Source organism: Apium graveolens, chromosome 8, assembly GCF_009905375.1.
Source record: "Apium graveolens cultivar Ventura chromosome 8, ASM990537v1, whole genome shotgun sequence".
Taxonomy (NCBI): Eukaryota; Viridiplantae; Streptophyta; class Magnoliopsida; order Apiales; family Apiaceae; genus Apium; species Apium graveolens.
In genome coordinates this window covers 239,215,010-239,240,620 of record NC_133654.1, presented here as the reverse complement: position 1 = coordinate 239,240,620, position 25,611 = coordinate 239,215,010, and the positions used below count along the sequence as shown (strand labels likewise).

Here is a 25,611-nt window from a genome sequence, read left to right as displayed (position 1 = left end):
AGAGAATGAAAGCTTGAAGAGAAAGAGAATATTTGCTTGAGAGAGAAATGAAATAAAAGCAGTTGAATTTGAGAATGATAAAAGAAAATAATTGAAATGAAATAAGCTTTTATACTGTCTCAAAAACAACGGATAAAAATAATAAAGAAGAGTAAATTAACCAATAGAAATTGCCTAAAATAGCCGTTTTAAAAATAAACTGTAAAAATTCCACCCATTATCCATCGTGTAATGCTTACAAACTGTAAGTATACTCGATGGATAATGTTCAGGGAATTAATGGTTAAGATTTAGACAATTCGATGGATGAGGATAAACTGTTATCCGTCGAGTTTTAAAAGATTCCAGAAAAGTAATTGATTTTTTATTTGCAAATAGTATATCGACGGATGACTCAACTCGATGGATAATGGTCATTCGTCGAGATGCAAATTTAGTATATCGACGGATGACTCAACTCGATGGATAATGGTCATCCGTCGAGATGCAAATTTTGACTTAGCCAAAATTTCATCCATTACTAAAAATCAGCTAAATTTCTGGCTACTTTTTAACTTGCAAAATAACTCAGATAAATTCAAGAGTAATTAAGCATACCTAACTCACTTACCAACCTTGAAAAGGTGGATTCGTCCAGTGGCTTGGTAAAGATATCTGCAAGTTGCTTCTCACTTGGAACAAAATGTAACTCTACAGTACCATTCATTACATGTTCCCTTATGAAATGGTACTTGATGTCTATGTGCTTTGTCCTTGAATGTTGCACTGGATTTTCAGTGATGGCAATTGCACTTATGTTATCACAGAAAATATGAATCTTCTCAACTTGCAAACTATAGTCTAGCAATTGATTTTTCATCCATAAAATCTGTGCACAACAACTGCCAGCAACAATATATTCAGCTTCAGCTGTAGAAGTAGAAACTGAATTTTGCTTTTTACTGAACCAGGACACAAGCTTGTTTCCTAGAAGTTGACAAGTTCCTGTTGTGCTCTTTCTGTCAATTCTACAACCTGCATAATCTGCATTTGAATAACCAGTTAGATCAAAACCCAAATCTCTAGGATACCAAATGCCAAGTTTTGGTGTTCCCTTGAGATATCTGAAAATTCTCTTAATAGCTATCAAGTGAGATTCTCTAGGATCAGCCTGAAATCTAGCACATAAACATGTAGCAAAAATTATATCTGGCCTACTAGCTGTTAAGTACAAAAGTGAGCCAACCATGCCTCTATAGCTTGAAATATCCACAGACTTTTCAGTAGTGTTTAATTCAAGCTTAGTTGCAGTGGCCATGGGAGTTTTTGCAGATATGCAATCCATTAGATCAAACTTCTTTAAAAGATCAAAAATATATTTAGTTTGACTAATGAATATTCCATCACTAACTTGTTTAACTTGTAAACCAAGAAAGTAAGTTAGTTCTCCCATCATACTCATTTCATACTTACTTTGCATCAGTTTGGCAAACTTTTTACAAAGTTTCTCATCTGTAGAGCCAAAAATAATATCATCTACATAAATTTGAACAAGTATGCTAGAGCCATTAACATTTCTGAAAAATAAAGTTTTATCTACAGTACCTCTTGTGAAGTGATTTTCCAAAAGGAACTTTGATTAAGTGTCATACCAGGCTCTAGGTGCTTGCTTCAGTCCATAAAGTGCTTTCAGTAGATAATAGACATACTCTGGAAAATTTGGATCTTCAAAGCTAGGAGGTTGACTAACATACACTTCTTCCTCCAAATCTCCATTCAGAAAGGCACTTTTGATATCCATTTGATAGACCTTGAAATTGGCATGGGCTGCATAGGCTAAGAAAATTCTGATGGCTTCAAGTCTTGAAACAGGAGCAAAGGTTTCATCAAAATCCATTCCTTCTTGTAGACAATAGCCCTTAGCAACTAATCTAGCTTTGTTCCTGACTACTATGCCATTTTCATCCATCTTGTTTCTGAATACCCACTTGGTGTCAATAGGATTCTTTCCTTTAGGCTTGGGTACCAGCTTCCATACTTTATTCCTTTCAAATTGGTTTAGCTCCTCCTGCATAGCTAAAATCCAATCAGGATCTAACAAGGCTTCTTCTACCTTCTTTGGTTCTTCCTTTGACAGAAAGCTGCTGTATAGACATTCTTCCTGAGTTGCTCTCCTTGTTTGAACTCTAGAAGAAACATCACCAATAATCAGTTCAAAGGGGTGATCTTTTGTCCATTTCCTTGGTTGAGGTAGATTAGCTCTAGATGAAGAGACCTCAATATTGTCTTGATGTGTGATTGAGTTTTGATTGCTAGAAACTCCCCCTGAGTTTGTGGATCTTTGATTTGAGAAAGGGGTACTTTCTATGGGTGATCTACCTTGACTTCCTGCTCCTTTTGATAACCCGACGGATGGTGAATTTTGAGTACCGACGGATGAGGCAGGTTGTCTTCCGACGGATAACACAGATTGCCTTCCGACGGATGAAGCATTATGCAACTCGACGGATGTTGAGTTTTGTGCTTCATTGTTGGTAGATTTGTCTGCATTATCCTTAGACACTATTTCTTGATCACTCTCATCATCACTTTCATCACTGACCATCTCAACATTGTCGAATTTGAGGCTCTCATTATAATCTCCATCTTTCAGTCCTTCAATCTTTTTATCATCAAACACAACATGTATAGATTCCACAATAATGTTGGTTCTTAGATTGTAGACTCTATATGCTTTACCAACAACATATCCAACAAAAATTCCTTCATCTGCTTTAGCATCAAACTTCCCATTTTGATCAGTTTGATTTCTCAGAATATAGCATTTACAGCCAAAGACATGAAGAAAGTTTAGAGTTGGCTTCTTGTTCTTGAACAATTGATAAGGAGTCATGCATCTTGCTTGATTAATCAGAGAGATGTTCTGAGTGTAGCATTCAGTGTTTACAGCTTCAGCCCAGAAATATGTTGGTAATTTTGATTCTTCAAGCATTGTCCTTGCAGCTTCAATAAGTGATCTGTTCTTTCTTTCCACTACTCCATTCTGTTGTGGAGTCCTTGCTGCTGAGAACTCATGTAAGATTCCATTTTCCTCACAAAATGCTCTCATGACATAGTTCTTGAACTCAGTTCCATTGTCACTCCTGATTCTTCTAACCTTGAAATCAGGATGATTGTTAACTTGCCTTATGTGATTGATGATGATTTCACTAGCCTCATCTTTAGACTTTAGGAAATATGTCCAAGAGAACTTTAAAAAATCATCTACAATTACTAGGCAAAATCTTTTCTTTGAAATTGACAATACATTGAGTGGTCCAAACAGATCCATATGAAGCAATTGCAGAGGCTCTTCAATAGTTGAATCAAGTTTCTTCCTGAATGCTTTGATCTGCTTCCCTTTTTGGCAGGCATCACACAGTCCATCCTTTATAAACTCCACTATAGGAATGCCTCTTACTAGTTCTTTCTTTACCAGCTCATTCATGGTCTTGAAGTTTAAATGGGATAGCTTCTTGTATCATAGCCAACTTTCATCTTGACTTGCTTTACTGAGAAGACAAGTTACAGATTCTGCTTTAGTTGAGTTAAAGTCAGCTAGGTACACATTTCCTCTTCTCACACCAGTGAGAACCACTTTGTTGTTTTGATTATTAGTCACAACACAGGCTTCTTTATTGAAGGTTACTGAGTTGCCTTTATCACAAAGCTGGCTGATACTCAACAGATTGTGTTTGAGACCATCCACTAAGGCAACCTCTTCAATGATGACATTATCCTTCGAAATCAAGCCATATCCCACAGTATAACCCTTGCTGTCATCTCCAAAAGTAATACTTGGGCCAGCTTTCTCCTTAAACTCTGTGAGCAGGGTAGAATCACCAGTCATGTGTCTTGAACAACCACTATCCAAGCACCAAAGATTCCTTCTGTTTCCCTGCACACATCAAAATCAAATCAAGTTGATTTTGGTACCCAAGTTTCCCTTGTTAGCTTTTTTCTTTTATTTCTTAGGTCTTAACTCATTTGACTTTTGAATTTCAGATTCTTCCTTAGTCATTTGGGTTGGGCCTTTGAAACCATTTAATGCAACAGAATTATCATGCATATTATGGCTAACAGGAAATGACATGCTTGCTGCAAACATGTTATTCCAGTAAGGCATGCTAAATGGCATTTGAGGCATATTGTATGCAACATAATATGGATTAGGTGCAAATGGCATATTAGAAAACTGTGCATTCATATTCTGTGTAGGCATAGCATTAACAGGCATGGGAGGCATGGCATTTATGTTGGGAAATTGAGACTGAACAGACATGGGAGTAGGCATGGCAGATTTGCAATTAACTGACAAATGATTTACACTACCACACTTGACACAGATTTTTCTAGGAGCATATTTATCAGGTGTGTAGTTATTGTGTTTGTTAATCCCTACTTTACCATTCCTATTGTTTTTCCTATTAGTCTCTGTTTTTACCTCAATTTTCTCAAGTCTGTCACTTAACTGTTTGACAGTCATGTGACCAACATTAGCCTTTTTCCCTTTCTTAGCTTGACTTGAATCTCCTGAAACAAAGTTCTTGGAAACAGACCCATACTTTTCATTTAGCTTGATTAATTTGGCTTTGCTAATGGGTTTGCTTACAGCCGACGGATGAGGATTTTCATCATTCGACGGATAACACCTTTTATTATCCGACGGATAGTCCTCATCATCCGTCGAGTCTACATCTATCAACAACCCATCTACCAAAATAGGTTTTAGTTTCTCTTTATTCTTCTTCCAGGCTTCATCACAAAAAGACTCAATTCCTTGAACTTTGGTGATTTGAGCATGAACATCTCTGGATGTTTTCCATGCTTTAATCACCTCTTGTTCACGCTCGAGCTGCTTCTTCAAAATTTCTTCTTTTTTCAAGGACTCGGTTAATTCCTTCTTGGCAATCTTACACTCAATTTTTAGTTTCTCAAACTCAACAAACTGAGACTCAAGCACATTATTCCTCTCACTTAAAAACAAGTTGTTTTCTTTGATTTTAGCATTTTCTTTAGTGAGAGACTTAAGTGTAACACACAAATGATACAATTCTGTAGACATGTCATTTATGGCATCATAACACTCAGCTTTAGATAAATGTGAAAGGTTTGTAGTGATTACCTGATTGCTTGAGGAACTTGTCTCTATTTCATCAGACTTGGCCATTAGGGCTAGATTGACATAGCTGACATCTTCATCTTCATTCAAACTATCTGCTGCCCAGTCATTCTCTTGTGTAATAAAAGCCCTTTCCTTTTGTTTGAGTAGATCAAAGTATTTTTGCTTATAATCCACAGACTCAAACCTTTTCTTACTGGAATCTGACTTTCTACACTCATTTGCAAAATGCCCTGCCAAGCCACATTTGAAACATTTGAATTTTGACTTATCCACCATGTTTCTATTTGGCTTGGCTGCTCCAAAGTTCTTCTTGAACTTGAGCTTGACAAATCTCCTTGAAAGAAATGCTAGGTGCTCATCAATGTCCTCCATGTCATCTTGGCTCAATGATTCTTCACTTTCTGCAGCTAGCCCCTTACCCTTATTCTCACAGACCTTTGAAGTTGATTCTACAGCTTCCATCTTCACTTCCTTCTCCTTTTCCAGATCAGCAACTAGTGCAATGGATCCTCCTTTCTTCTTTCCTCTCTCCATTCTTTCATCCTGCTCTATCTCAAGCTCATAGGTCCTCAGAATGCCATACAGTCTCTCCAAAGTAAACTCCTTATAATCTTGTGAGTTTCTCAATGAGACTGTCATTGGTTTCCATTCCTTTGGAAGAGATCTGAGAAATTTCAGATTGGAGTCTTTAGTCTGATAGACTCTTTCATGCAACTTAAGAGCATTTAGTAGTTTTTGGAATCTACTAAAAATGTCAGTGAGTGACTCACTTTCTTTATTGTGAAAATGCTTATATTGCTGAATCAGGAGCTGCATTTTATTCTCTCTTACTTGCTCAGTGCCATCACAAATTATCTGTATTGTGTCCCAAACTTCCTTGGTAGTTTTGCAGTTGATAATGTTATCAAACATGTCTGCATCAACTCCATTGAACAGAATGTTCATGGCCTTTTTATCTTTCCTGACTTGTTCAATGTCAGGATCAGACCATTCATGCCTTGACTTTGGAACAGATGGCTCGTTTCCTGTTGAAGCTCTCATTGGAACATGAGGGCCTTTTTTTATGCAGTCCACATAGGCCTCATCTTGAAAAAGCATATGAAGATGCATCTTTACCTTCCAATGATGGTAATTATCTTTATCAAGAAAAGAAATCTTGACTCCAACATCTTTCTTGTTCATCTTGCTGAACTCTTTGTAGATTAAGAGCTTGCTCTGATACCAATTGTTAGTCCCTTAACAATATAGTAAGAATTATAGAATAGGGGTTGAATGGAATTCTTGAACCTTTTTCTCGAAATAAAAATGTTCAACTCGAATATAGATATAATGTTTTGATTAGCACAATGCGGAATAGAAACTTAATTGAATTAAAACATAAGTAATTAAAAACAAGAGTCTTAAAAAACTTTCTGGTGGATTTAAACAATTCCACCAGAGATATATATAATATATCGAGAGGACTCTGTGTGCAGGAATGCTCACAGCTGCTTACAAAATGGAACTACTGAGAATACAGGAAATGCTAATGATTCTGCTTACAAAGATTTCTCTGTTTTTGTTTCTCAGCTATCTCATTTATTTTTCTATTTGTTACTATCTTGGTTTATATAATACCAAGATTACAAAGTCAAAAAGACTGAAAAAATATAAAAACTATCAGTCTTAAGCTTTGCTGCTTTTCGTCCTCTATTACCCAGTTAATGGGCTTCCACAGTGTGTTTGTATACATCTCGACGGCTGTGTGTCAGCTTTCACTGTTCAACTGCTGTTTGAATTCTTCATATGATCATCCGTCGACTTTCAGAACATCCGTTGATGGTTTAATTGATCATCCGTCGACTGCTATATTAAACATCCGTTGATAGTCATTTGATCATCCGTCGATGGCTTTGTTAATCATCCGTCGGTAGCTATTTTGGCACTTGACTCTATTTTACTTATGCAGAATTACAAGACATCATTTTTGTACAATTAATCAACCTATTCTGCATATCTAGTTAAAGTCAACATGACTTATATGCTACTACAGATTCTATACAAAGGTGCATACATAACTGTGCTACAAACTTATTATTACATAAGCTACTCACTCGATGGATAATAAGTTAATCATCCGTCGGGACTATAATGAGTTATCCGTCGGGACTATAATTCTTATCCGTCGAGTGCTACATAATTTCACTAAGTAAAATCTACTTAGATGTTTTGTTTATGAAATCATCAAGTACACAACATATGCACAACAAAATGGTACTATTGAGCTTGCTTTTGTTTCAACAGAAAAAAAATTAGCTGATACTTTCACTAAACCTTTTAATGAAGCAACTTTCACTAGAGTTGTAAGTGAAATTAGTATGTTAAATTCTTCATCCTAAAGGCAAAAACTTAGCTAATGTGGTGCAACATATTAATTCCCGATAAATCAAAATTAAGTTGATTTAATTAGGAATTAGTTGTAATATGATTTATAAATATTTCAGAACTCTATGTCTATATATTTTTCTAAAATAAAAATTTAACTTGAAATTTTTCCAATTCTAAATAAAATTGTCTAAATGTTAACTCATATTTTCCAATATCTGAAATTAATATACGACAGAGTTGAGAAAGATCAAAAGCATGTAGAGAACTAAGTTCTCGATAAGTCTAAATGACTTCTCGATAAGTAATTTTTGAGACTTCTCGACAAAGTTTTCAATAAGTCTTTTCCATGACTTCTCGATGGACTTTTCGATAAGCCTCTTTATGACTTCTCGACAAGTATTGTAGAGATCTAGATATACTTTTCGATATGGAGTTCTCTACAAGTTCAAATTTTAGACCTCTCGATAATTCAGAACTGGAATAATTTAATTTAATAAATTATTTTAGTAAAATACTTTTGATACAAAACAAATTCTAATATTATGTTAATTTATTCAATATAAATTATAATAATTCAGTCCAATAAGGATAAACTGGGAATTTATACAATATCTCGATAAGTCATTATCTAGTTCTCGATAAGAGTCAAGAAAGTGACATCTCGACATGAGTTCGGTCATGTGAATTTTTCACAAGCAAATACCAACCGTTCATTCTTCACTTGTCGACAAGTCACACCTCTATCCTATAAATACCCAGACATCTCGACATAACCCCTCTTTACGCTTTCAAGATCTCAGTTGAACTAGTTTATGCAAATTTTCTCCATTCTCAATCGTTTCAAGATCTATCTCTTTCAAAACACTTCAATGGCTCTTCAATGGCTTCCAACAACGTGAGAGCTGTTATCCACTTGTTAGATACTGAATCACACACAGAGGGGGGGGGGTGAATGCATGTTTGTGTTTTTCTGCTAATCTTGAAGTGTTTTGATGGTGAACAAAGTAAATTAAAATCTTGTAGTAAAATGTGTTAGTACTGAATTTAAACAAATAAAACAGTGAACACAAATCTTTCAAAACTCACTTAATTTTATATTAAAGCTAAGAATGTTTTGCTACAAAATTTCTAGGCTCTTTGTTGATAAAGAGCTTAGCTACTTCCTTGAGAGAATACAAGATTTTTCTTATCTAAATTGTTACTGCTAACAAAGCATCCAGTGTTTACTTTATAGAACAGTAAACACTGGTTATTACACAGCATGCAACAGCATGTACTAAACCCTTTTTTTGGATAATCAAATCTTTCTATTTCTGGCTTAGTGTATCTTTGCTAATCTTGCACGCCTGTGACTTTACTATTCCAGTTAATCTTGGCATTTGATGTTGTACTCTTCAAGCTGCTTTTGTAGACTTATCAATCCAACTGATTAGATTATTTGTTGATTGATAATCTTGGATATTGAACTGTTCAGCACTTTGTACTTTGAGGTTTACCTCGAGATTCCAGTTTGGTATATAGAGAACTTGACATCTCGATAAGTATATTGGCTTATCGAGATCTCTAATTACTCTACAGTTGTTTTGACTTATCGAAGTCTTTGAGTTCTCTATAAGAGAATTTGACTTGTCGAGATCTCTCATCTTCATGTCTTCACTTTGGCTTATCGATAACTCTGAGTTCTCTAATGACAAGTTACCTTATCGATAACTCTGAGTTCTCTAGTGACAAATTGCCTTATCGATAACTTTGAGTTCTCTAGTGACAAATTGGCTTATCGATAACTCAGAGTTCTCTAGTGAAGAAATGACTTGTCGATATCTCCATTCTTCATGACTTCAAATTGGCTTGTCGATATCTCCGAGTTCTCTAGTAGCTTTTCCTGACTTGTCGATAAGTCATTCTGGAGTTCTCGAACGACTTCTCCATAACACTTAATCTATGACTTGTAGAGATCTTGACTTAGAATATTTTTCCCAAAACAAATTTATTCAACTCCAAGCTTCTTCATAATTCTTCTGAGGCATGATCTTCTTGATCTTCTTCCAGATAGAATTCTTAGGCTTGATACTGTTTACAGAAAAAGACTCCAGTCCGCCCTTGAACATTTTTATAGACTTAAGTGGTACAATACAAAATGCAAACTTAGATTACAACACAACTTACTTAGGGTTGTCAATTTGACCTAGTCTTTTTTTTATTGTACAGACATGTCTTGCACAATCGTTATTTTCGTCTATATCAATCAACAAATATTAGTACTTCGAATAAGCAACACAACAATGGTGATTAACATAAATAAATTATTGCATTCCCCTTCCCCTATTTACCCTGCTCCTTCCCCTTGTACTCCCCCTTGTACCCCCTACATGCACTCTCTTTTTCTATAAGTTTTGATAACCGACTAGATCTGTACTTTAGCGCCTGCTGTCTCTAGCCTCCCTCCTCCGGGTGTTCCTTGGTCTCTCTCTGCGCCTGTTGTCGCACCATAGATATACTTGTGGTGAACTTCAGCATAAAGCTGTTTAGAATCCTTCAAAAAGCTAGCAAATCGCTTTTCATTGGGACGATTATCCAAGCCGCCATCTAACATCAAGGAGAGATTTGAAAGGTCTTCGGCTTTCAGCAAGTTCAACAAAGTAATTATCTCCGGTTTCCTTAAAATTTTATTTATACTCTTCATCCATTTCAATTTTTTTGAAAACACGACAGGCCAAGAGAAGTCCAGTGCAGTAAGCTGCATCATAATTTGTGAGACCTACATCAAGCCTATATCGAGGAAGCTCATGTGAATATGCAGCTGCAAGTATCATATCCCCAACAATGGTAGCAAAGATAATTTGTGCAGTAATGTCTTTGTTTGTAAATTTCACAATAAAGCGGTACTTAGAGGTGTTGTATGTGTTCTTGTCCTGATTGATCAACCGAATCCTAGCACAGTAATCAGTCTTCCCTTCTCTCCTTCTCCTGAACTATAACACCCCCAGATCCGGGGTCGGGGATCCGGGTCGTCACGGTCTTTCTTTCCACAATATCACTTCACTTAATTAATAATAAATAACCTTATGCTGTGACCCCACACTAACACACACCACAATCCGTTATAGTCTCAGAGATGAAATTTAAATAAGTACAAGTCTTTGAATCCACAATTTAAAAGTTATTACAACCCAAAATGATTACTTGATAAATTTACAGTTAATTGCCATTATCCGCCACAAGTTATAATTATACATAATTGATTCTCAAAAGTAGATGGTCTGATCTACAATAGATCTACCTCTGCAGCTATAGCAGCTACAACATCAACGGGAAGACGCGGGACGCTTCCCACGCGCTTGCGCTGGGTCTGCTGGAGTCTGGCCATCTTTCCTAACTGTTGTTGTGTGATGAAGAAATAAAGCAAGGGTGAGCAGCAAGCCCACCAAAATAATATGTATAATGATTAACAATATATGAGCCTTCTCATAGTACTCATGAAAGTCTTGGTCAAAAGAAATGAACCAAGTTGATATCTTAATGCGATGAAGTCGCAAAATATTCAGTATATATATATACATATATACTTTTCAAAATATGGGAAGTCCTCTTCCATGCATAATACACACAGAGTTCCAGTTTATAACTGTATATATAAAAAATATCGTGGCAAGGTGATCTCATATATCTAACCTTGTCTCAACGTTTTTCCGAAAATCTTTGTCATTCATAAGACAATCATTAACTAGATATAAGTTTAAAAGATGAAGTTACAAGATACCCCAAAATACTTATATCTTTCCCAAATACTACTTGAACTACCCCCGTTCAAGTTATAATCAGTTTCAAAGGTTCATCACATAGATGAGACTACAAAACAAGATTTGAATAGATTCAATCTTTGAATATCATTATAAATAATGAAGTTACGAGATACTTCATTAAGTCCCGATATATAAATATATTCATATATATCTCCCATACATTTCCTGAAAACCTCTGTCATGTAAAGTATGAACAGAGTTGCAATATCCAATGAATTTGGAAGGAAAAGAATTTTGGCATAAACCAGATATCTTGCTGATCAGGCAAAGATACCAATAAGTAACCTTTTCGATGAATCCCCCACCGGTCATCACCCTGGCCACATAAGGACCTTGTGCTGGACCGCCACCCGGCCTCTTACGCGTTGATGGACTGCCACCCAGCCACTTACACTTTGATAGACCGTACCCCGGCCTGTCGCTTATGCCGACTCAATTAGATGGGCTTACTTCCCGAACATTGGGAAAGTAATCAATTCATTTATCAAAACAGCAACCTTGTTGCGAATATAAAATACACCATAGAGCCGGATCCCTTAGGTTTTGAGCGAGTATTTAAATCCCCTTAAAAGGAAGATCTTAAATATAAAAATGAGTTTTGGGATCCGCTCTAACTTTTAAAAATCATTTTGAAGACTCGAAAACACTTTAAAGAGTGTTTGGAGTAAAACTGATTTAATGAAATAAATCAGTCCCGATATATTAGAAAATATCTGAATATTATTATTTAAATAATATTCCCATAAAGAATAATTGAGGTAGAAGTTGGAAAACTTATACTTGAATGAATAGCAAATAATCAAAGATATACTTATACGAAAGTAATATCTTTATTTGAATAAACAAAAATAAGTTTGATTATCGACACCTTATTCTTTAATACAATAAAGAATATTATTAAGTAATAAGCGGAGTCATAATACCTCGAATGAATACTATAAATAATATTCATAAAATAAAGGAGTCATACATCCTCAAATGAATATCCAAGTAATATTCAAATAATAAAATAAACTGAGTCATAAGCCCTCGAATGAATATTCAAATAATATTCAAATAATAAAATAAACTGAGTCATAAGCCCTCGAATGAATATTCAAATAATAAAATAAACTGAGTCATAACCCTCGAATGAATATTCAAATCATATTCAAATAATAAAATAAACTGAGTCATAACCCTCGAATGAATATTCAAAATAGTATTCAATTAATAAAATAAAAGTTATCGAATAAACCTTATTCGATTAATAGTTTGGAAAACTATAACCATATATATATATAAATATATATATTATACTCGGGAACATCGACTCCCGGTTTAGAAATATGTTCACCTTTGGGTCCCCTATACTAAGGGTATACGCAACTACTGCTTATCTTTAGCATAGGTATTATGCAACTATAAGCATCGAAATCAACAGATAGATAACCAGATTACGAAACAGACATGCATATATACCATATCAGCATGCTCCAATATATCGTAAAATTTGCTAATAACAATCATGCACTTATCACAAGATAATGCATATACATATATTTACATCACAACAACAGTTATAACGCGTAGAAAACTTGCCTGAGCGACTGGGGGTTACGAATGGCTCGGGACGAGTCTGGTAACCTATAAGCAACAAGTAAGTTGGAATTAAACCAAAGTCACTTGTAAATCTATACTCTAACCAACTCAGACTCTAACGCTCGTTTTGCGCTTACTGATTTGCTTAAGTCACCCGGGTACCCTCGGCTCCACCATTTTTAATAATTTAACCTTTACGAGTTTTAAGGCGATTCCTTCGCGAGTGTCTTACCAACTGCCTAACACACTTACCATAAATGTTTCATACATTAATTAACCCTTTTCGGTCTTTAACCTATGTTTCAAAGTAAGGCGAGGGGAAAAGTTTCGTTCGCGAAACGCCGTTACTTGAAACGGTCGTTTCTCCTAAACCGTGCATCGGAATCGAACGAACTACATATCAAAACGAAGCTCGTCACATGAGCTATCTAAACATGGCAGTGGTCATAATCTAGCAGGGGGTTATCGGGTCCTAATGTTATGCACAAAAACAGTCTACAGAAAATCGGACGTTACGACGGCTATGTTTACGCGATTTCCCAAATTTAAACCAATTCAAACAACCACAATTTCAACTCCAATTCACAACCCAATCAAACCTCCATCTAAACTACATTACAACAGCCCCCAATCAACTCAATATTACCAATTTATTCATCTAAACCAAGTCAAAAAAAAGTGACCAAGAACTTCAAATCTAACAAGCATCACTCCTAACTCCAAAATCAACAAAACCACTTACTAAACAAAGCTCTATTATGAGTGCACACTCATTACACTAACCCATCATCTAACATTATGAAATCCAAACCAACAAAACTTAATACTAAGGGTTTGAGAAGTTATACCTTCCTTGGAGAGTGGAGAATCAAGAGAATGGCTTGGAATCACCCTTAAAGTCCTTATCCAAGCTTAATCTAAACAAAACTTCAAGAACACAAATTTTATTTCTTGAAAAACACTATTCACCATCTTCTTCCATGATTTATAGAAAAAGATTGGCTTGGAATTAGAAGCTTAAACTTATAGGAAGTATGTAACTATCCATGGGGAAGCTTAGATAATTACCTTGCTAAATAGTAAGTGGTGGAGCTTGGATCTTCATTTTTTAAGGAATGGGCCGAGAGCATGAAGAAGAAGAAGAGAGATTTTTGTGTTTTGCCTTGTTTTGCTTTTGGTTGGTTGATTTTTGTTGTTTGATTTAGTCAATTACCTTCTTGCCCTTGAATTTGTGTGGTTACAAAGCCACCACACCTCCTTCCTTCCCATGTCATGCTTGTGTCATGTGGTGATGTCATCTTTCCCTCCTTGTCCCCTTTCTATTGGTTGGATGACATCATTCCCACTAATCCCTTTGATTAACTTCCTAATCGTTTGCCTAATGACCGCTGATCTGTTATACGGTTCGCTTAACTTTCGTTCTCGTTTATCGTTTGAGGGATCATACCCGGGATCTTATTACTTAGGTTCCCTTAACCTTTCTCAATATATTGTATTCCTTCTATGATCCTCTCTTATAATCCTTTAATTTAAATCCTTTTTATCCTGTTACCTTATATTCAATTCTTTCCGTATCTAGTGGATTTCCGGGAAAAACCAAAGTGTTCGGAATTGGATTCTGACGATCTTTACATACACTTATATACTACATAGAGTACTAATAATATCCCAGAATATCCATAACAGAACCCCTACATAGTGTGGCGTGAAAAGTTTTCTCATTCAGCTAAAACACTATTCACAAGGGTTACAAAAAGTTGAAAATTTTGGGGTTATTACAGTCTCCCCTCCTTAAAAGGATTCCGTCCCGGAATCAAACAGAAAACAAATGGGGGTACTCTCTTAGCATTGCACTTTCTAACTCTCGAGTAAATCTTCCCACATTGTGGTTCTACCATCAAACTCTGACTAGTTTGATAACCCTTTTCCTAAGCAATTGTTCCTTTTTCAATCTATAACCCTTCCTGGTTGCTCCATATAGGTTACGTCGGGTTGCATGTCTATGCGCTCATATGCCCTTATTTATCTGGCATCCGAATTACACTTTCTTAACATTGATACGTGGAACACGTTATGACTTGCTACATGTTCGGGGTTAGGGCTAGCTCATATGCTAACTTCCCAAACGTCTTAATATATCCAAGGGTCCAACAAATTGTAGACTTAGCTTTCCTTTCTTTCCGAACCTCATCAATCCTTTCCAAGGGATACCTATAACATTACTAGGTCCCCTATTTCATACTCTTTGTCCTTTCGTGTCATGTCCATCTTGGGCTACTACCAGCCGTCCTCTGATTAGATCTATCATATCCTTGGTCCTTTGGACCACTGCTGGTCCGAGCATCTTGCGCTCTACAACTTCATCCTAACATAAGAGAGATCGATATTGTCTTCCCTCAAGGATCTCATAAGGCGATATCTCAATACTGACATATGATCTATTGTCGTAAGAAAACTCAATCCGTGTTAAGTGATCATTCCAATTTCTTTCAAGTCTATTGCACAGACTCTCATTATAGCTTTTAGCATTAGAGCTTCTGCTTCTCAATACCCATTCTTTATCGAGTTCGTAATCGCTACTACCTTCCGTTCCTAATATTATACTGGTTATACTTTTGCTCGTTAGCGTTCTATAACCTTTTAATAACCATGCCAACCTTAGTATCACGAATGTGTTTCCATTCCGAATACTACCACAACTTTATTACTCCTTTTTCAGCTGTTTCTATTTTCGAAAGCTTAATCCTTCATATAGAAATAAAAGAATTTATTGAGAGATCACTATGATCATGAACACTTGTTATATCGCATAGTTAGTACAGAAGGTGGCCAGCCTTTAGTACTTGACAAGCAATTAAACAATAGATGGTATCCTACTAGGCTTCTATCACACAGATAGATAGTCATTCGGCAATACCTCCCCTTTCTAGAAGGGTTGTTCTTCTCAGCTTACATGAAATGAAAAGAAGAGAAAAGAACGAATTGAAGAGAATTGTATATATGAAAAAAATATACTGCCACAAAATATCTGGCTTGGAACCTACCTCTGAACTATAGAGGTTTGTCATAGGAGAACAAAACATATACGTATATAAATCAACATTAAGCATTATAGCCTCGTATTTCCCATGCCTAAATATTTTCGCTATCCCGTCCATCATTCTATGGACCCACACTCTTCCTCGAGCTTATACATAATCACCTTTGAAACTCCCTCGACATCGAAAATCGAATCTGGGATCTCATTCGATACATCATCGTTACTAGAATTCTATGCTTGCACCGTAACCTTCCTCGTATAATAATACGACTCTCTATTGATAAGAAAGAATAATTATTCACTAGGTAGATACTCTACTTAATTAGTCTATCAATGATAACTTATACACTACCACGACCCGATTAGTGGTACTCAATCTCAACACCCATTCCAATACAACTCTCACGGTTGTAATCAGCTCAATACTCGCATAATCATTGCTGCCTTACCATGGTCCACCACTGACCTACTGTAGTCATTCATTTTCCATGAAGTCTTAATAGCTAACCATACGGAGTCCATACATGTCGTATCAAATCCTTCTAAGGAGGTAACATAATCACCATTCATGATTCATGGAGTACACTCCTGATTCTGACATACATACATGACATGAAGCAGATAAAATTTGCAGAAGAGTTTCGCTCAAAGCAACGATAGTAGGTTAATACCATTCTTAATCATATGCCTTCAATAGAAGACTTAACTCAAAGGTTTGTGTAGTCCTTTTTGAAATATAGTCCTGGCTTATCTCAAGATAGTATCTTCTGAGATAGATAGCCCGTTCATGGCGATTACACGAATTAAACCTTTACTAACTACTATTACGGTTGGGTATTGCACAGTCATCAGAAGGAATGACAATCTTCCAACCCAAAATACAACCATCACAGCTTTAACCATCATCACTGTATTCCTTTGGCACAAGCGCCTACAATTATCCTTTTACCTTTAAAGTGTCGGCCACCTCTTTGGCCTTTCCCGATAGTCATAGTTCCTTATAATCAATGTCTTTTAACCACCTTCAACTAAATTTTCTATCTCATTTCCATCACAGCTTATGTGAAGATGTTTTCATTAAAATCTGATGAGAAAAAAAAATCACCATTTTTCCATAAGTTATTGCCTCAGTCTTTAGAGGTTAATCACTGTCGCGACTGACTCTCGATCGTACTTAGAACATCTTTTGTCTTAGGTCCTAATTGCCCTGAACAATTTCGACCTTTACTGGTTCGATCCATACTTTCTCGTGGTTTAACACGTGCCCCACTTGGCACCATTATAATTACGTCATATTTCTTTTATCAACATTTTTATTCTTGAGAATTTTGAATATTACCTTTCTCCTTGTAAAACCTCTAAGGTTATCCTTCAATCGTTCCTCATGTATTCCCTATATACAGGGCATATCAAAATACCATTTACTAATACTAGAACCATTGTCTATATACTTCTGAAAAATTTCTCCACTGATCCTTAAAGGTTATTATTACCTTAATCCTTTCCAATTCATACTGTCAAAACTCATACTATCCCTATTAAGGGTGAAATGCCAACCTTTATGCATTCCCCTAGGATTCGTTTTAAGTTACCGATGTTCTATCCTTAATTCCACCTTTAAAAAGGTACAAGCATCCTTCCATGGATAAATAAAGTCATATATCCCTGATAAGGGTATCTTATTCAATCATTTCCACCTCGATAGTCTATACCGAATTTCACAATAGCATCCTTATTCAAGTTAAGGTCAATCCACATGGCCTCCAAAAGATAAAAATGGTTATCCGCTTTTCTTTCCTGATTTGGTAATGATCACATGGATGATCTGGAAGATATTGGTCGTGTTCAACGTGAACTTCTTCTTAATAAATCCTTATTTACTTTTGTTGTTTATCTCAACAGTCATCTCAATGTTGGGATATCTTTCATACCTGGCGTCTCCCTTCCTTGGTATCAAGCCACCGGTCTTACACTTCACATTCTTGAAGGTCACTTCCTTCATCCAATTTTCTTAATTTCTTACTTTCTTGTCTTCTCAGTCTATCCGCGTCTCATTATTTATCCTTCGAACTATCTCAAGGTTTCTTCGAATCCTCCCAACTTACAGGGGATAATATATATGTATCTCTTATGCCCTCAACCATCAATTTTAACTCATGGTGAATCACCCTCATCCTGACGATTACATACTTTTCTATTTCTATTACTACGAGTCTTTAGGGTTTCCTCATACCCAACTTCCTTATCATTCCTCAAACTCTATTGCCTTTATATTCCTTTCTCTTATCATTATTTCATGAACTAACACAACATAAGCATTGATTTCAAATATCCCGTCATTCTGGATTCGTGTCCTCAGAACAAATCTTGATAACTTTTACAACTTAGATTCATAATTCATCATACTCATCCGCTTTTGTTCTAGCTCCAAAGCTTTGACACTACCTCCATAACCTTGGGAAGTACTTTCCCGAAAATAATTGTCTGAACTTAAATCAGTTTATTATAATCTCTTGCTCCGTGCCTTCCTTGGTCTTTCACCAGCGGGTGGCCTCTCTCTTAGGAGGGTAAGTGACAAAAACAGTCTTTTGTGGTTCGTCCATCATTTAGAATCTCAAATGATTCCTATATTTCCTTTAGCCAGGCTCTTGCCTCGACTGGGTCAACCTGTTCCTTGGAACTCTGAGAGCTTAGAGACTTACAGGTCCTGAAAGAATTTCCTATCGCATTGTTTCCTCAAGGTGGTGGTTGGGGATAATAGTCTAAGTTCTGTCTAGACAGGTCTATGAATTGCCGTATAGGAGTACCGTCTCGGGTCTCCTTTCCTTACTCGTCTTTCTATTTCCTTAGTATGAAATGTTTCATCCTACTCCCCATAATTGGGGTCATCTTTTAATTTAAAATCCTCATTTTCCACTCCGATATGTCATGGGTTCCTTCTATCTTGATGGCGACCTCCCTGACTATCACGTTCAGGGTTTGCTCTAAATCTTATTCCTCAAACTATGGCTCTCATCTAAGTTCTCATCCTTACGCTCTTGAACTTTCGGAACCCAAATTCTATAGGAATACCTCATTATTCCCTTATCATCTTTCTCGGTATTAATCTCATATTTATTTGTTGGCTCTCTGCCTTCATTCATCACTTTTACTGGCACAATATGTTCTTTTCCAATAATTCGGTTTGTCTTGCAATCTCAAACAGCTTTTCGGTACCGGCTCCGGTTACCTTCACTACTATTTCCATTTTCTCAAAATCTCTTATAAACTCTCCAAAAGACATTATCATCTTGAGTCTCTCCTTTTTACTAAGGGCATCAGCCACCATATTGGCTTTCCCCGAATGATAAAGAATCTCCCTATCATAATTCTTGATTAGCTCTAACCGCGTCCTCTAGCGTATGTTGAGCTCTTTCTATGTAAGAATGTACTAGAGCACTTATGGCTTAGGTAATTCTTGCACTTCTCTCCATACAAGTAGTGCCTCCAATCTTTAGGGTAAAACTATTACCACGAGCCTAAGCTCATGGGCGGGGATATCGAATTTCATATTACCTTAATTGTCTTGACGCAGACGCGATTATCTTGCTGTGCTAAGAAGCATCCTAATTCCTTATACGAAGCGTCAATACAAATCACAAAATCTTATTTTCCATCCGGCGATGCCATCATAGGGGCCGTCACCAATCTTTGCTTCAGTTCTTGAAAGCTGTTCTCGCATTTCTCTGTCCATTCGAACTTCTCAGTCTTACGAGTAATCCGCGTTAAAGGGGGCTACTATCTTTACAAACTTGAACGAACCTCTGGTAGTGACCGGCCAATCCTACCTCTGGTAGTTTCCCTAACCATGGTCATCAATTCCTCAGTGGTCCTTTATTCATTCTTGTCAGGATCTTCCATGGGATCCTCCTCAGCAACTATCCCTTCTAGGACAACATCCTCAACCGCTATATCCTCAATATGAACATCATCCGATCCCGCATTAGGATGCTCTATCGGATCCATAATCTGATCTCTAATAAGTAATAAACATCATCGCATTGTTGCTCCTCAACCTCAGGGTTCGGAATCCCGCTACCATATACGATAACGAACTACGCTACTATCACGATATTTATAAGGGTTCCCATAAGGGTTTTAACTGTCAGTACTACGTTAGGTAGCCCGACTATGAACTTGGCAAGAGTTTTTATTATCTTAGTGAACTTATTATCTTAACGTCACATCATCTCTGAGGTTTATAACGCTTAGCTCTGATACCATTTCTGTAACACCCCCAGATCCGGGGTCGGGGATCCGGGTCGTCACGGTCTTTCTTTCCACAATATCACTTCACTTAATTAATAATAAATAACCTTATGCTGTGACCCCACACTAACACACACCACAACCCGTTATAGTCTCAGAGATGAAATTTAAATAAGTACAAGTCTTTGAATCCACAATTTAAAAGTTATTACAACCCAAAATGATTACTTGATAAATTTACAGTTAATTGCCATTATCTGCCACAAGTTATAATTATACATAATTGATTCTCAAAAGTAGATGGTCTGATCTACAATAGATCTACCTCTGCAGCTATAGCAGCTACAACATCAACGGGAAGACGCGGGACGCTTCCCACGCGCTTGCGCTGGGTCTGCTGGAGTCTGGCCATCTTTCCTAACTGTTGTTGTGTGATGAAGAAATAAAGCAAGGGTGAGCAGCAAGCCCACCAAAATAATATGTATAATGATTAACAATATATGAGCCTTCTCATAGTACTCATGAAAGTCTTGGTCAAAAGAAATGAACCAAGTTGATATCTTAATGCGATGAAGTCGCAAAATATTCAGTATATATATACATATATACTTTTCAAAATATGGGAAGTCCTCTTCCATGCATAATATACACAGAGTTCCAGTTTATAACTGTATATATAAAAAATATCGTGGCAAGGTGATCTCATATATCTAACCTTGTCTCAACGTTTTTTCGAAAATCTTTGTCATTCATAAGACAATCATTAACTAGATATAAGTTTAAAAGATGAAGTTACAAGATACCCCAAAATACTTATATCTTTCCCAAATACTACTTGAACTACCCCCGTTCAAGTTATAATCAGTTTCAAAGGTTCATCACATAGATGAGACTACAAAACAAGATTTGAATAGATTCAATCTTTGAATATCATTATAAATAATGAAGTTACGAGATACTTCATTAAGTCCCGATATATAAATATATTCATATATATCTCCCATACATTTCCTGAAAACCTCTGTCATGTAAAGTATGAACAGAGTTGCAATATCCAATGAATTTGGAAGGAAAAGAATTTTGGCATAAACCAGATATCTTGCTGATCAGGCAAAGATACCAATAAGTAACCTTTTCTACTAGTAGATGGATGAATCCCCCACCGGTCATCACCCTGGCCACATAAGGACCTTGTGCTGGACCGCCACCCGGCCTCTTACACGTTGATGGACTGCCACCCAGCCACTTACACTTTGATAGACCGTACCCCGGCCTGTCGCTTATGCCGACTCAATTAGATGGGCTTACTTCCCGAACATTGGGCAAGTAATCAATTCATTTATCAAAACAGCAACCTTGTTGCGAATATAAAATACACCATAGAGCCGGATCCCTCAGGTTTTGAGCGAGTATTTAAATCCCCTTAAAAGGAAGATCTTAAATATAAAAATGAGTTTTGGGATCCGCTCTAACTTTTAAAAATCATTTTGAAGACTCGAAAATACTTTAAAGAGTGTTTGGAGTAAAACTGATTTAATGAAATAAATCAGTCCCGATATATTAGAAAATATCTGAATATTATTATTTAAATAATATTCCCATAAAGAATAATTGAGGTAGAAGTTGGAAAACTTATACTTGAATGAATAGCAAATAATCAAAGATATACTTATACGAAAGTAATATCTTTATTTGAATAATCAAAAATAAGTTTGATTATCGACACCTTATTCTTTAATACAATAAAGAATATTATTAAGTAATAAGCGGAGTCATAATACCTCGAATGAATACTATAAATAATATTCATAAAATAAAGGAGTCATACATCCTCAAATGAATATCCAAGTAATATTCAAATAATAAAATAAACTGAGTCATAAGCCCTCGAATGAATATTCAAATAATATTCAAATAATAAAATAAACTGAGTCATAAGCCCTCGAATGAATATTCAAATAATAAAATAAACTGAGTCATAACTGTAACACCCCCAGATCCGGGGTCGGGGATCCGGGTCGTCACGAGTTCCATTTCCCTTAATAACACCCAATCTTAATAATTACTCAACTACTCTGTACTGTGACCCCACAATAAACACATACACCACACGTTATAGTCTCAGAGATGAACATCCAAAAATAACCACAAGTCATTTTATTCCACAATTATCTGCCAATACACCTTAAAAGGTTTTCTGAATAAATTTACATTTCTTTGCCATTATTACAATTCATAAATATAAATAAATCTGGTACATCAAAAGTTGAAAGCCTAGCCTATTGGTAGTTCCTACCTCAACTACGGCGGCATCAATGCTTCTAGAAAACTGCGGAACGTCTCCTAATCGCTTGCGAATCGGGAGCTTGGTTCTGTTCATCTTTTCTATCTGTTGTTGTGTGATGAAAGAAGAAAGCAAGGGTGAGCAGCAAGCCCACCAAAATAATATGTATAATGATTAATAGTATATGAGCCTTCTCATAGTACTCATGAAAGTCTTGGTCAAAAGAAATGAACCAAGTTGATATCTTAATGCGATGAAGTCGCAAAATATTCAGTATATATACATATATACTTTTCAAAATCTTGGAAGTCCTCTTCCATGCGTAATACACACAGAGTTCCAGTGTATAACTGTATAAAAATACTGTTGCAAGGTGATCTCATATATCTAACCTTGTCTCAACATTTTTCTGAAAATCTTTGTCATGCATAAGATAATCATTTACTAGATATAAGTTTAAAAGATGAAGTTACAAGATACTCCAATATACTTATACCTTTTCCAAATACTACTTGAACTACCACCGTTCAAGTTATAATTAGTTCAAAAGTTCATCACATAGATGAGACTACAAGATAATACTTGAATAGATTCAACCTTTAAATTATCATCAAAATAAAATGAAGTTATGAGATACTTCATTTGATGCAAACATCATTTTGAAAACTTGACCCTGCCAACACTCAACAATCGCCCAACCGTAGCCTTTCTATCGAAGTGCTCTAGGTAGTGTTGCAGAAATATCCAATTGGATGATGAACTCATTACGGGAGTTTGCCGCGCCAGGAAGACCACTTACGATGATCAGTCGTAGTAGTACAACCCCACCATTTTCTACATGTAGAGGAGAACCTGTCGGATTTACTTGTCAACCGAACACTGAACTCCTAAGGAATGGACCGCCTTAGCGGAACTTCCAGGCCATTTGGGCCAATATAATAAGGCTGGGCCGGCGCCACTCGATCACTTACGCCACTCCTAGTTCAGATGAAATCCATGACTCTGAAACGTAAAGCTCGTTCCCCCTTTCCCCAAGTAGAAACTTGATGATACGGCTCCACCAAGAAGTCGTATCTAGTTGGAAAGGAGAACTCACCGATATTTCCCAGGCGATGCCTGTTAATGGATTAACTTGTTCCAAGAATTTTACTTCCCGAGTGTTGGGTAAGTAATCGATTCATTTAACAAAACAGCAACCTTGTTGCGAATATAAAATACACCACAGAGCCGGATCCCTTAGGTTTTTGAGCGAGTATTCAAGTCCCCTTAAAATGGAAGATCTTGAATTTGAAAACAAGTTTTGGGATCCGCTCTACCTTTTAAATTCATTTTGAAGACTCGAAAACATTTTTAAGAATGTTTGGGGTAAAGCTGATTTAATGAAGTAAATCAGTCCCCATTATATTTAGAAAATGTCTGAATATTATTATTTAAATAATATTCCCATAAAGAATAATCTTTATAAAAATAATCGAAGTAGAAGTATTAAAACTTATACTTGAAATGGATATCAAATAACCAAAGATATACTTATATGAAAGTACTATCTTTATTTGAATAATCGAAAATAAGTTTGACTATTGACACCTTATTCTTTAATAAAATAAGGAATATATTTCAGTAATAAGCGGAGTCATAATACCTCGAATGAATATTATAAATAATATTCATTAAATAAAATAAAGGAGTCATACATCCTCAAATGAATATTCAAATAATATTCAATAATAAAATAAAGGAGTCATAAGTCCTCGGATGAATATTCATAATAATATTCATTAAATAAAATAAAGTTATCGAATAAACCTTATTCGATTAATAGTTTTGAAAACTATAACGATATATTTATATAAATATATATGTATATATATACATATATACAAAATCTACTCGGGATCCTCGACTCCCGGTTTAGAAAATATTTCCACCTTTTGGGTCCCTATACTAAGGGTATATGCAAGTTACCGCTATCCTCTAGCATAGGTATTATCAACTGAATCAACAATTATATATGGAAAGAATATGAAACAGGCATGCATATATATACCATAGCAGCATGCTTCAATATATTGCAACATTTGCTAATATAAACATCATGCATCTATCGCAAGATAATGCATATACATATATACATCACAACAACAGTATAACGGGTAGAAAACTTGCCTGAGCGACTGGGGGTTACGAATGGCTCGGGACGAGTCTGGTAACCTATAAACAACAAGTAAGTTGGAATTAAACCAAAGTCACTTGTAAATCTATACTTTAACTAACTTAGACTCTAACGCTTGTTTTGCGCTTACTGATTCTCTTAAGTCACTCGAGTACCCTCGGCTCCACCATTTTTAATAATTTAACCTTTACGAGTTTTAAGGCGATTCCTTTGCGAGTGTCTTACCAACTGCCTAACACACTTACCATAAATGTTTCATACATTAATTAACCCTTTTTGATCTTTAACCTATGTTTCAAAGTAAGGCGAGGGGAAAAGTTTCGTTCGCGAAACGCCGTTACTTGAAACGGTCGTTTCTCCTAAACCGTGCATCGGAATCGAACGAACTACATATCAAAATGAAGCTCGTAACATGAGCTATCTAAACATGGCAGTGGTCATAATCTATCAGGGGGTTCTCGGGTCCTAATGTTATGCACAAAAACAGTCCAAAGAAAATCGGACGTTACGACGGCTATGTTTACGCGATTACCAATGTTTAAACTACTCCAATTAACCACCAACCAACTCATTACCATCAATACAACAAAACTTCACCTAAACCATACCATATCAGTCCATAATCTCCAAGGTTTTCAACTCAAACAACCACAATCAAGACCTATGAACTATAATCAAGCTTCAATTACCAAAACACTTCCAAATCAAACCAAACTACTAATAATCACAATCCATGCTTCTCATTTCACAACACCAACCATTAAACTTACTAACAAATAAAGTAAAGGCTAGGGTTTGAAGTTTATACCTTCCTTGGGAGGTGTTAAGTTGCTAGGAAGCCTTAGGGAGCCTCCTACAAGCTTGATCTTTCCAAAGAAATCAAGAACACAAAGTTAGGCTTTGAAGTTTCTAAAAGTCCGATTTAAAGAACTGTAAAAATGAGGGTCTTACCATGATTATTTGGACGAGACT

At 36.1% G+C, this 25,611-nt stretch overlaps 1 pseudogene; it reads right to left on the bottom strand.

Moving 5' to 3' along the window:
* Positions 1-9,914: 9,914 nt before the first annotated feature.
* LOC141680475 (large ribosomal subunit protein uL18-like) overlaps positions 9,915-25,611 on the bottom strand; it is a 42,445-nt pseudogene continuing 26,748 nt past the window's right edge.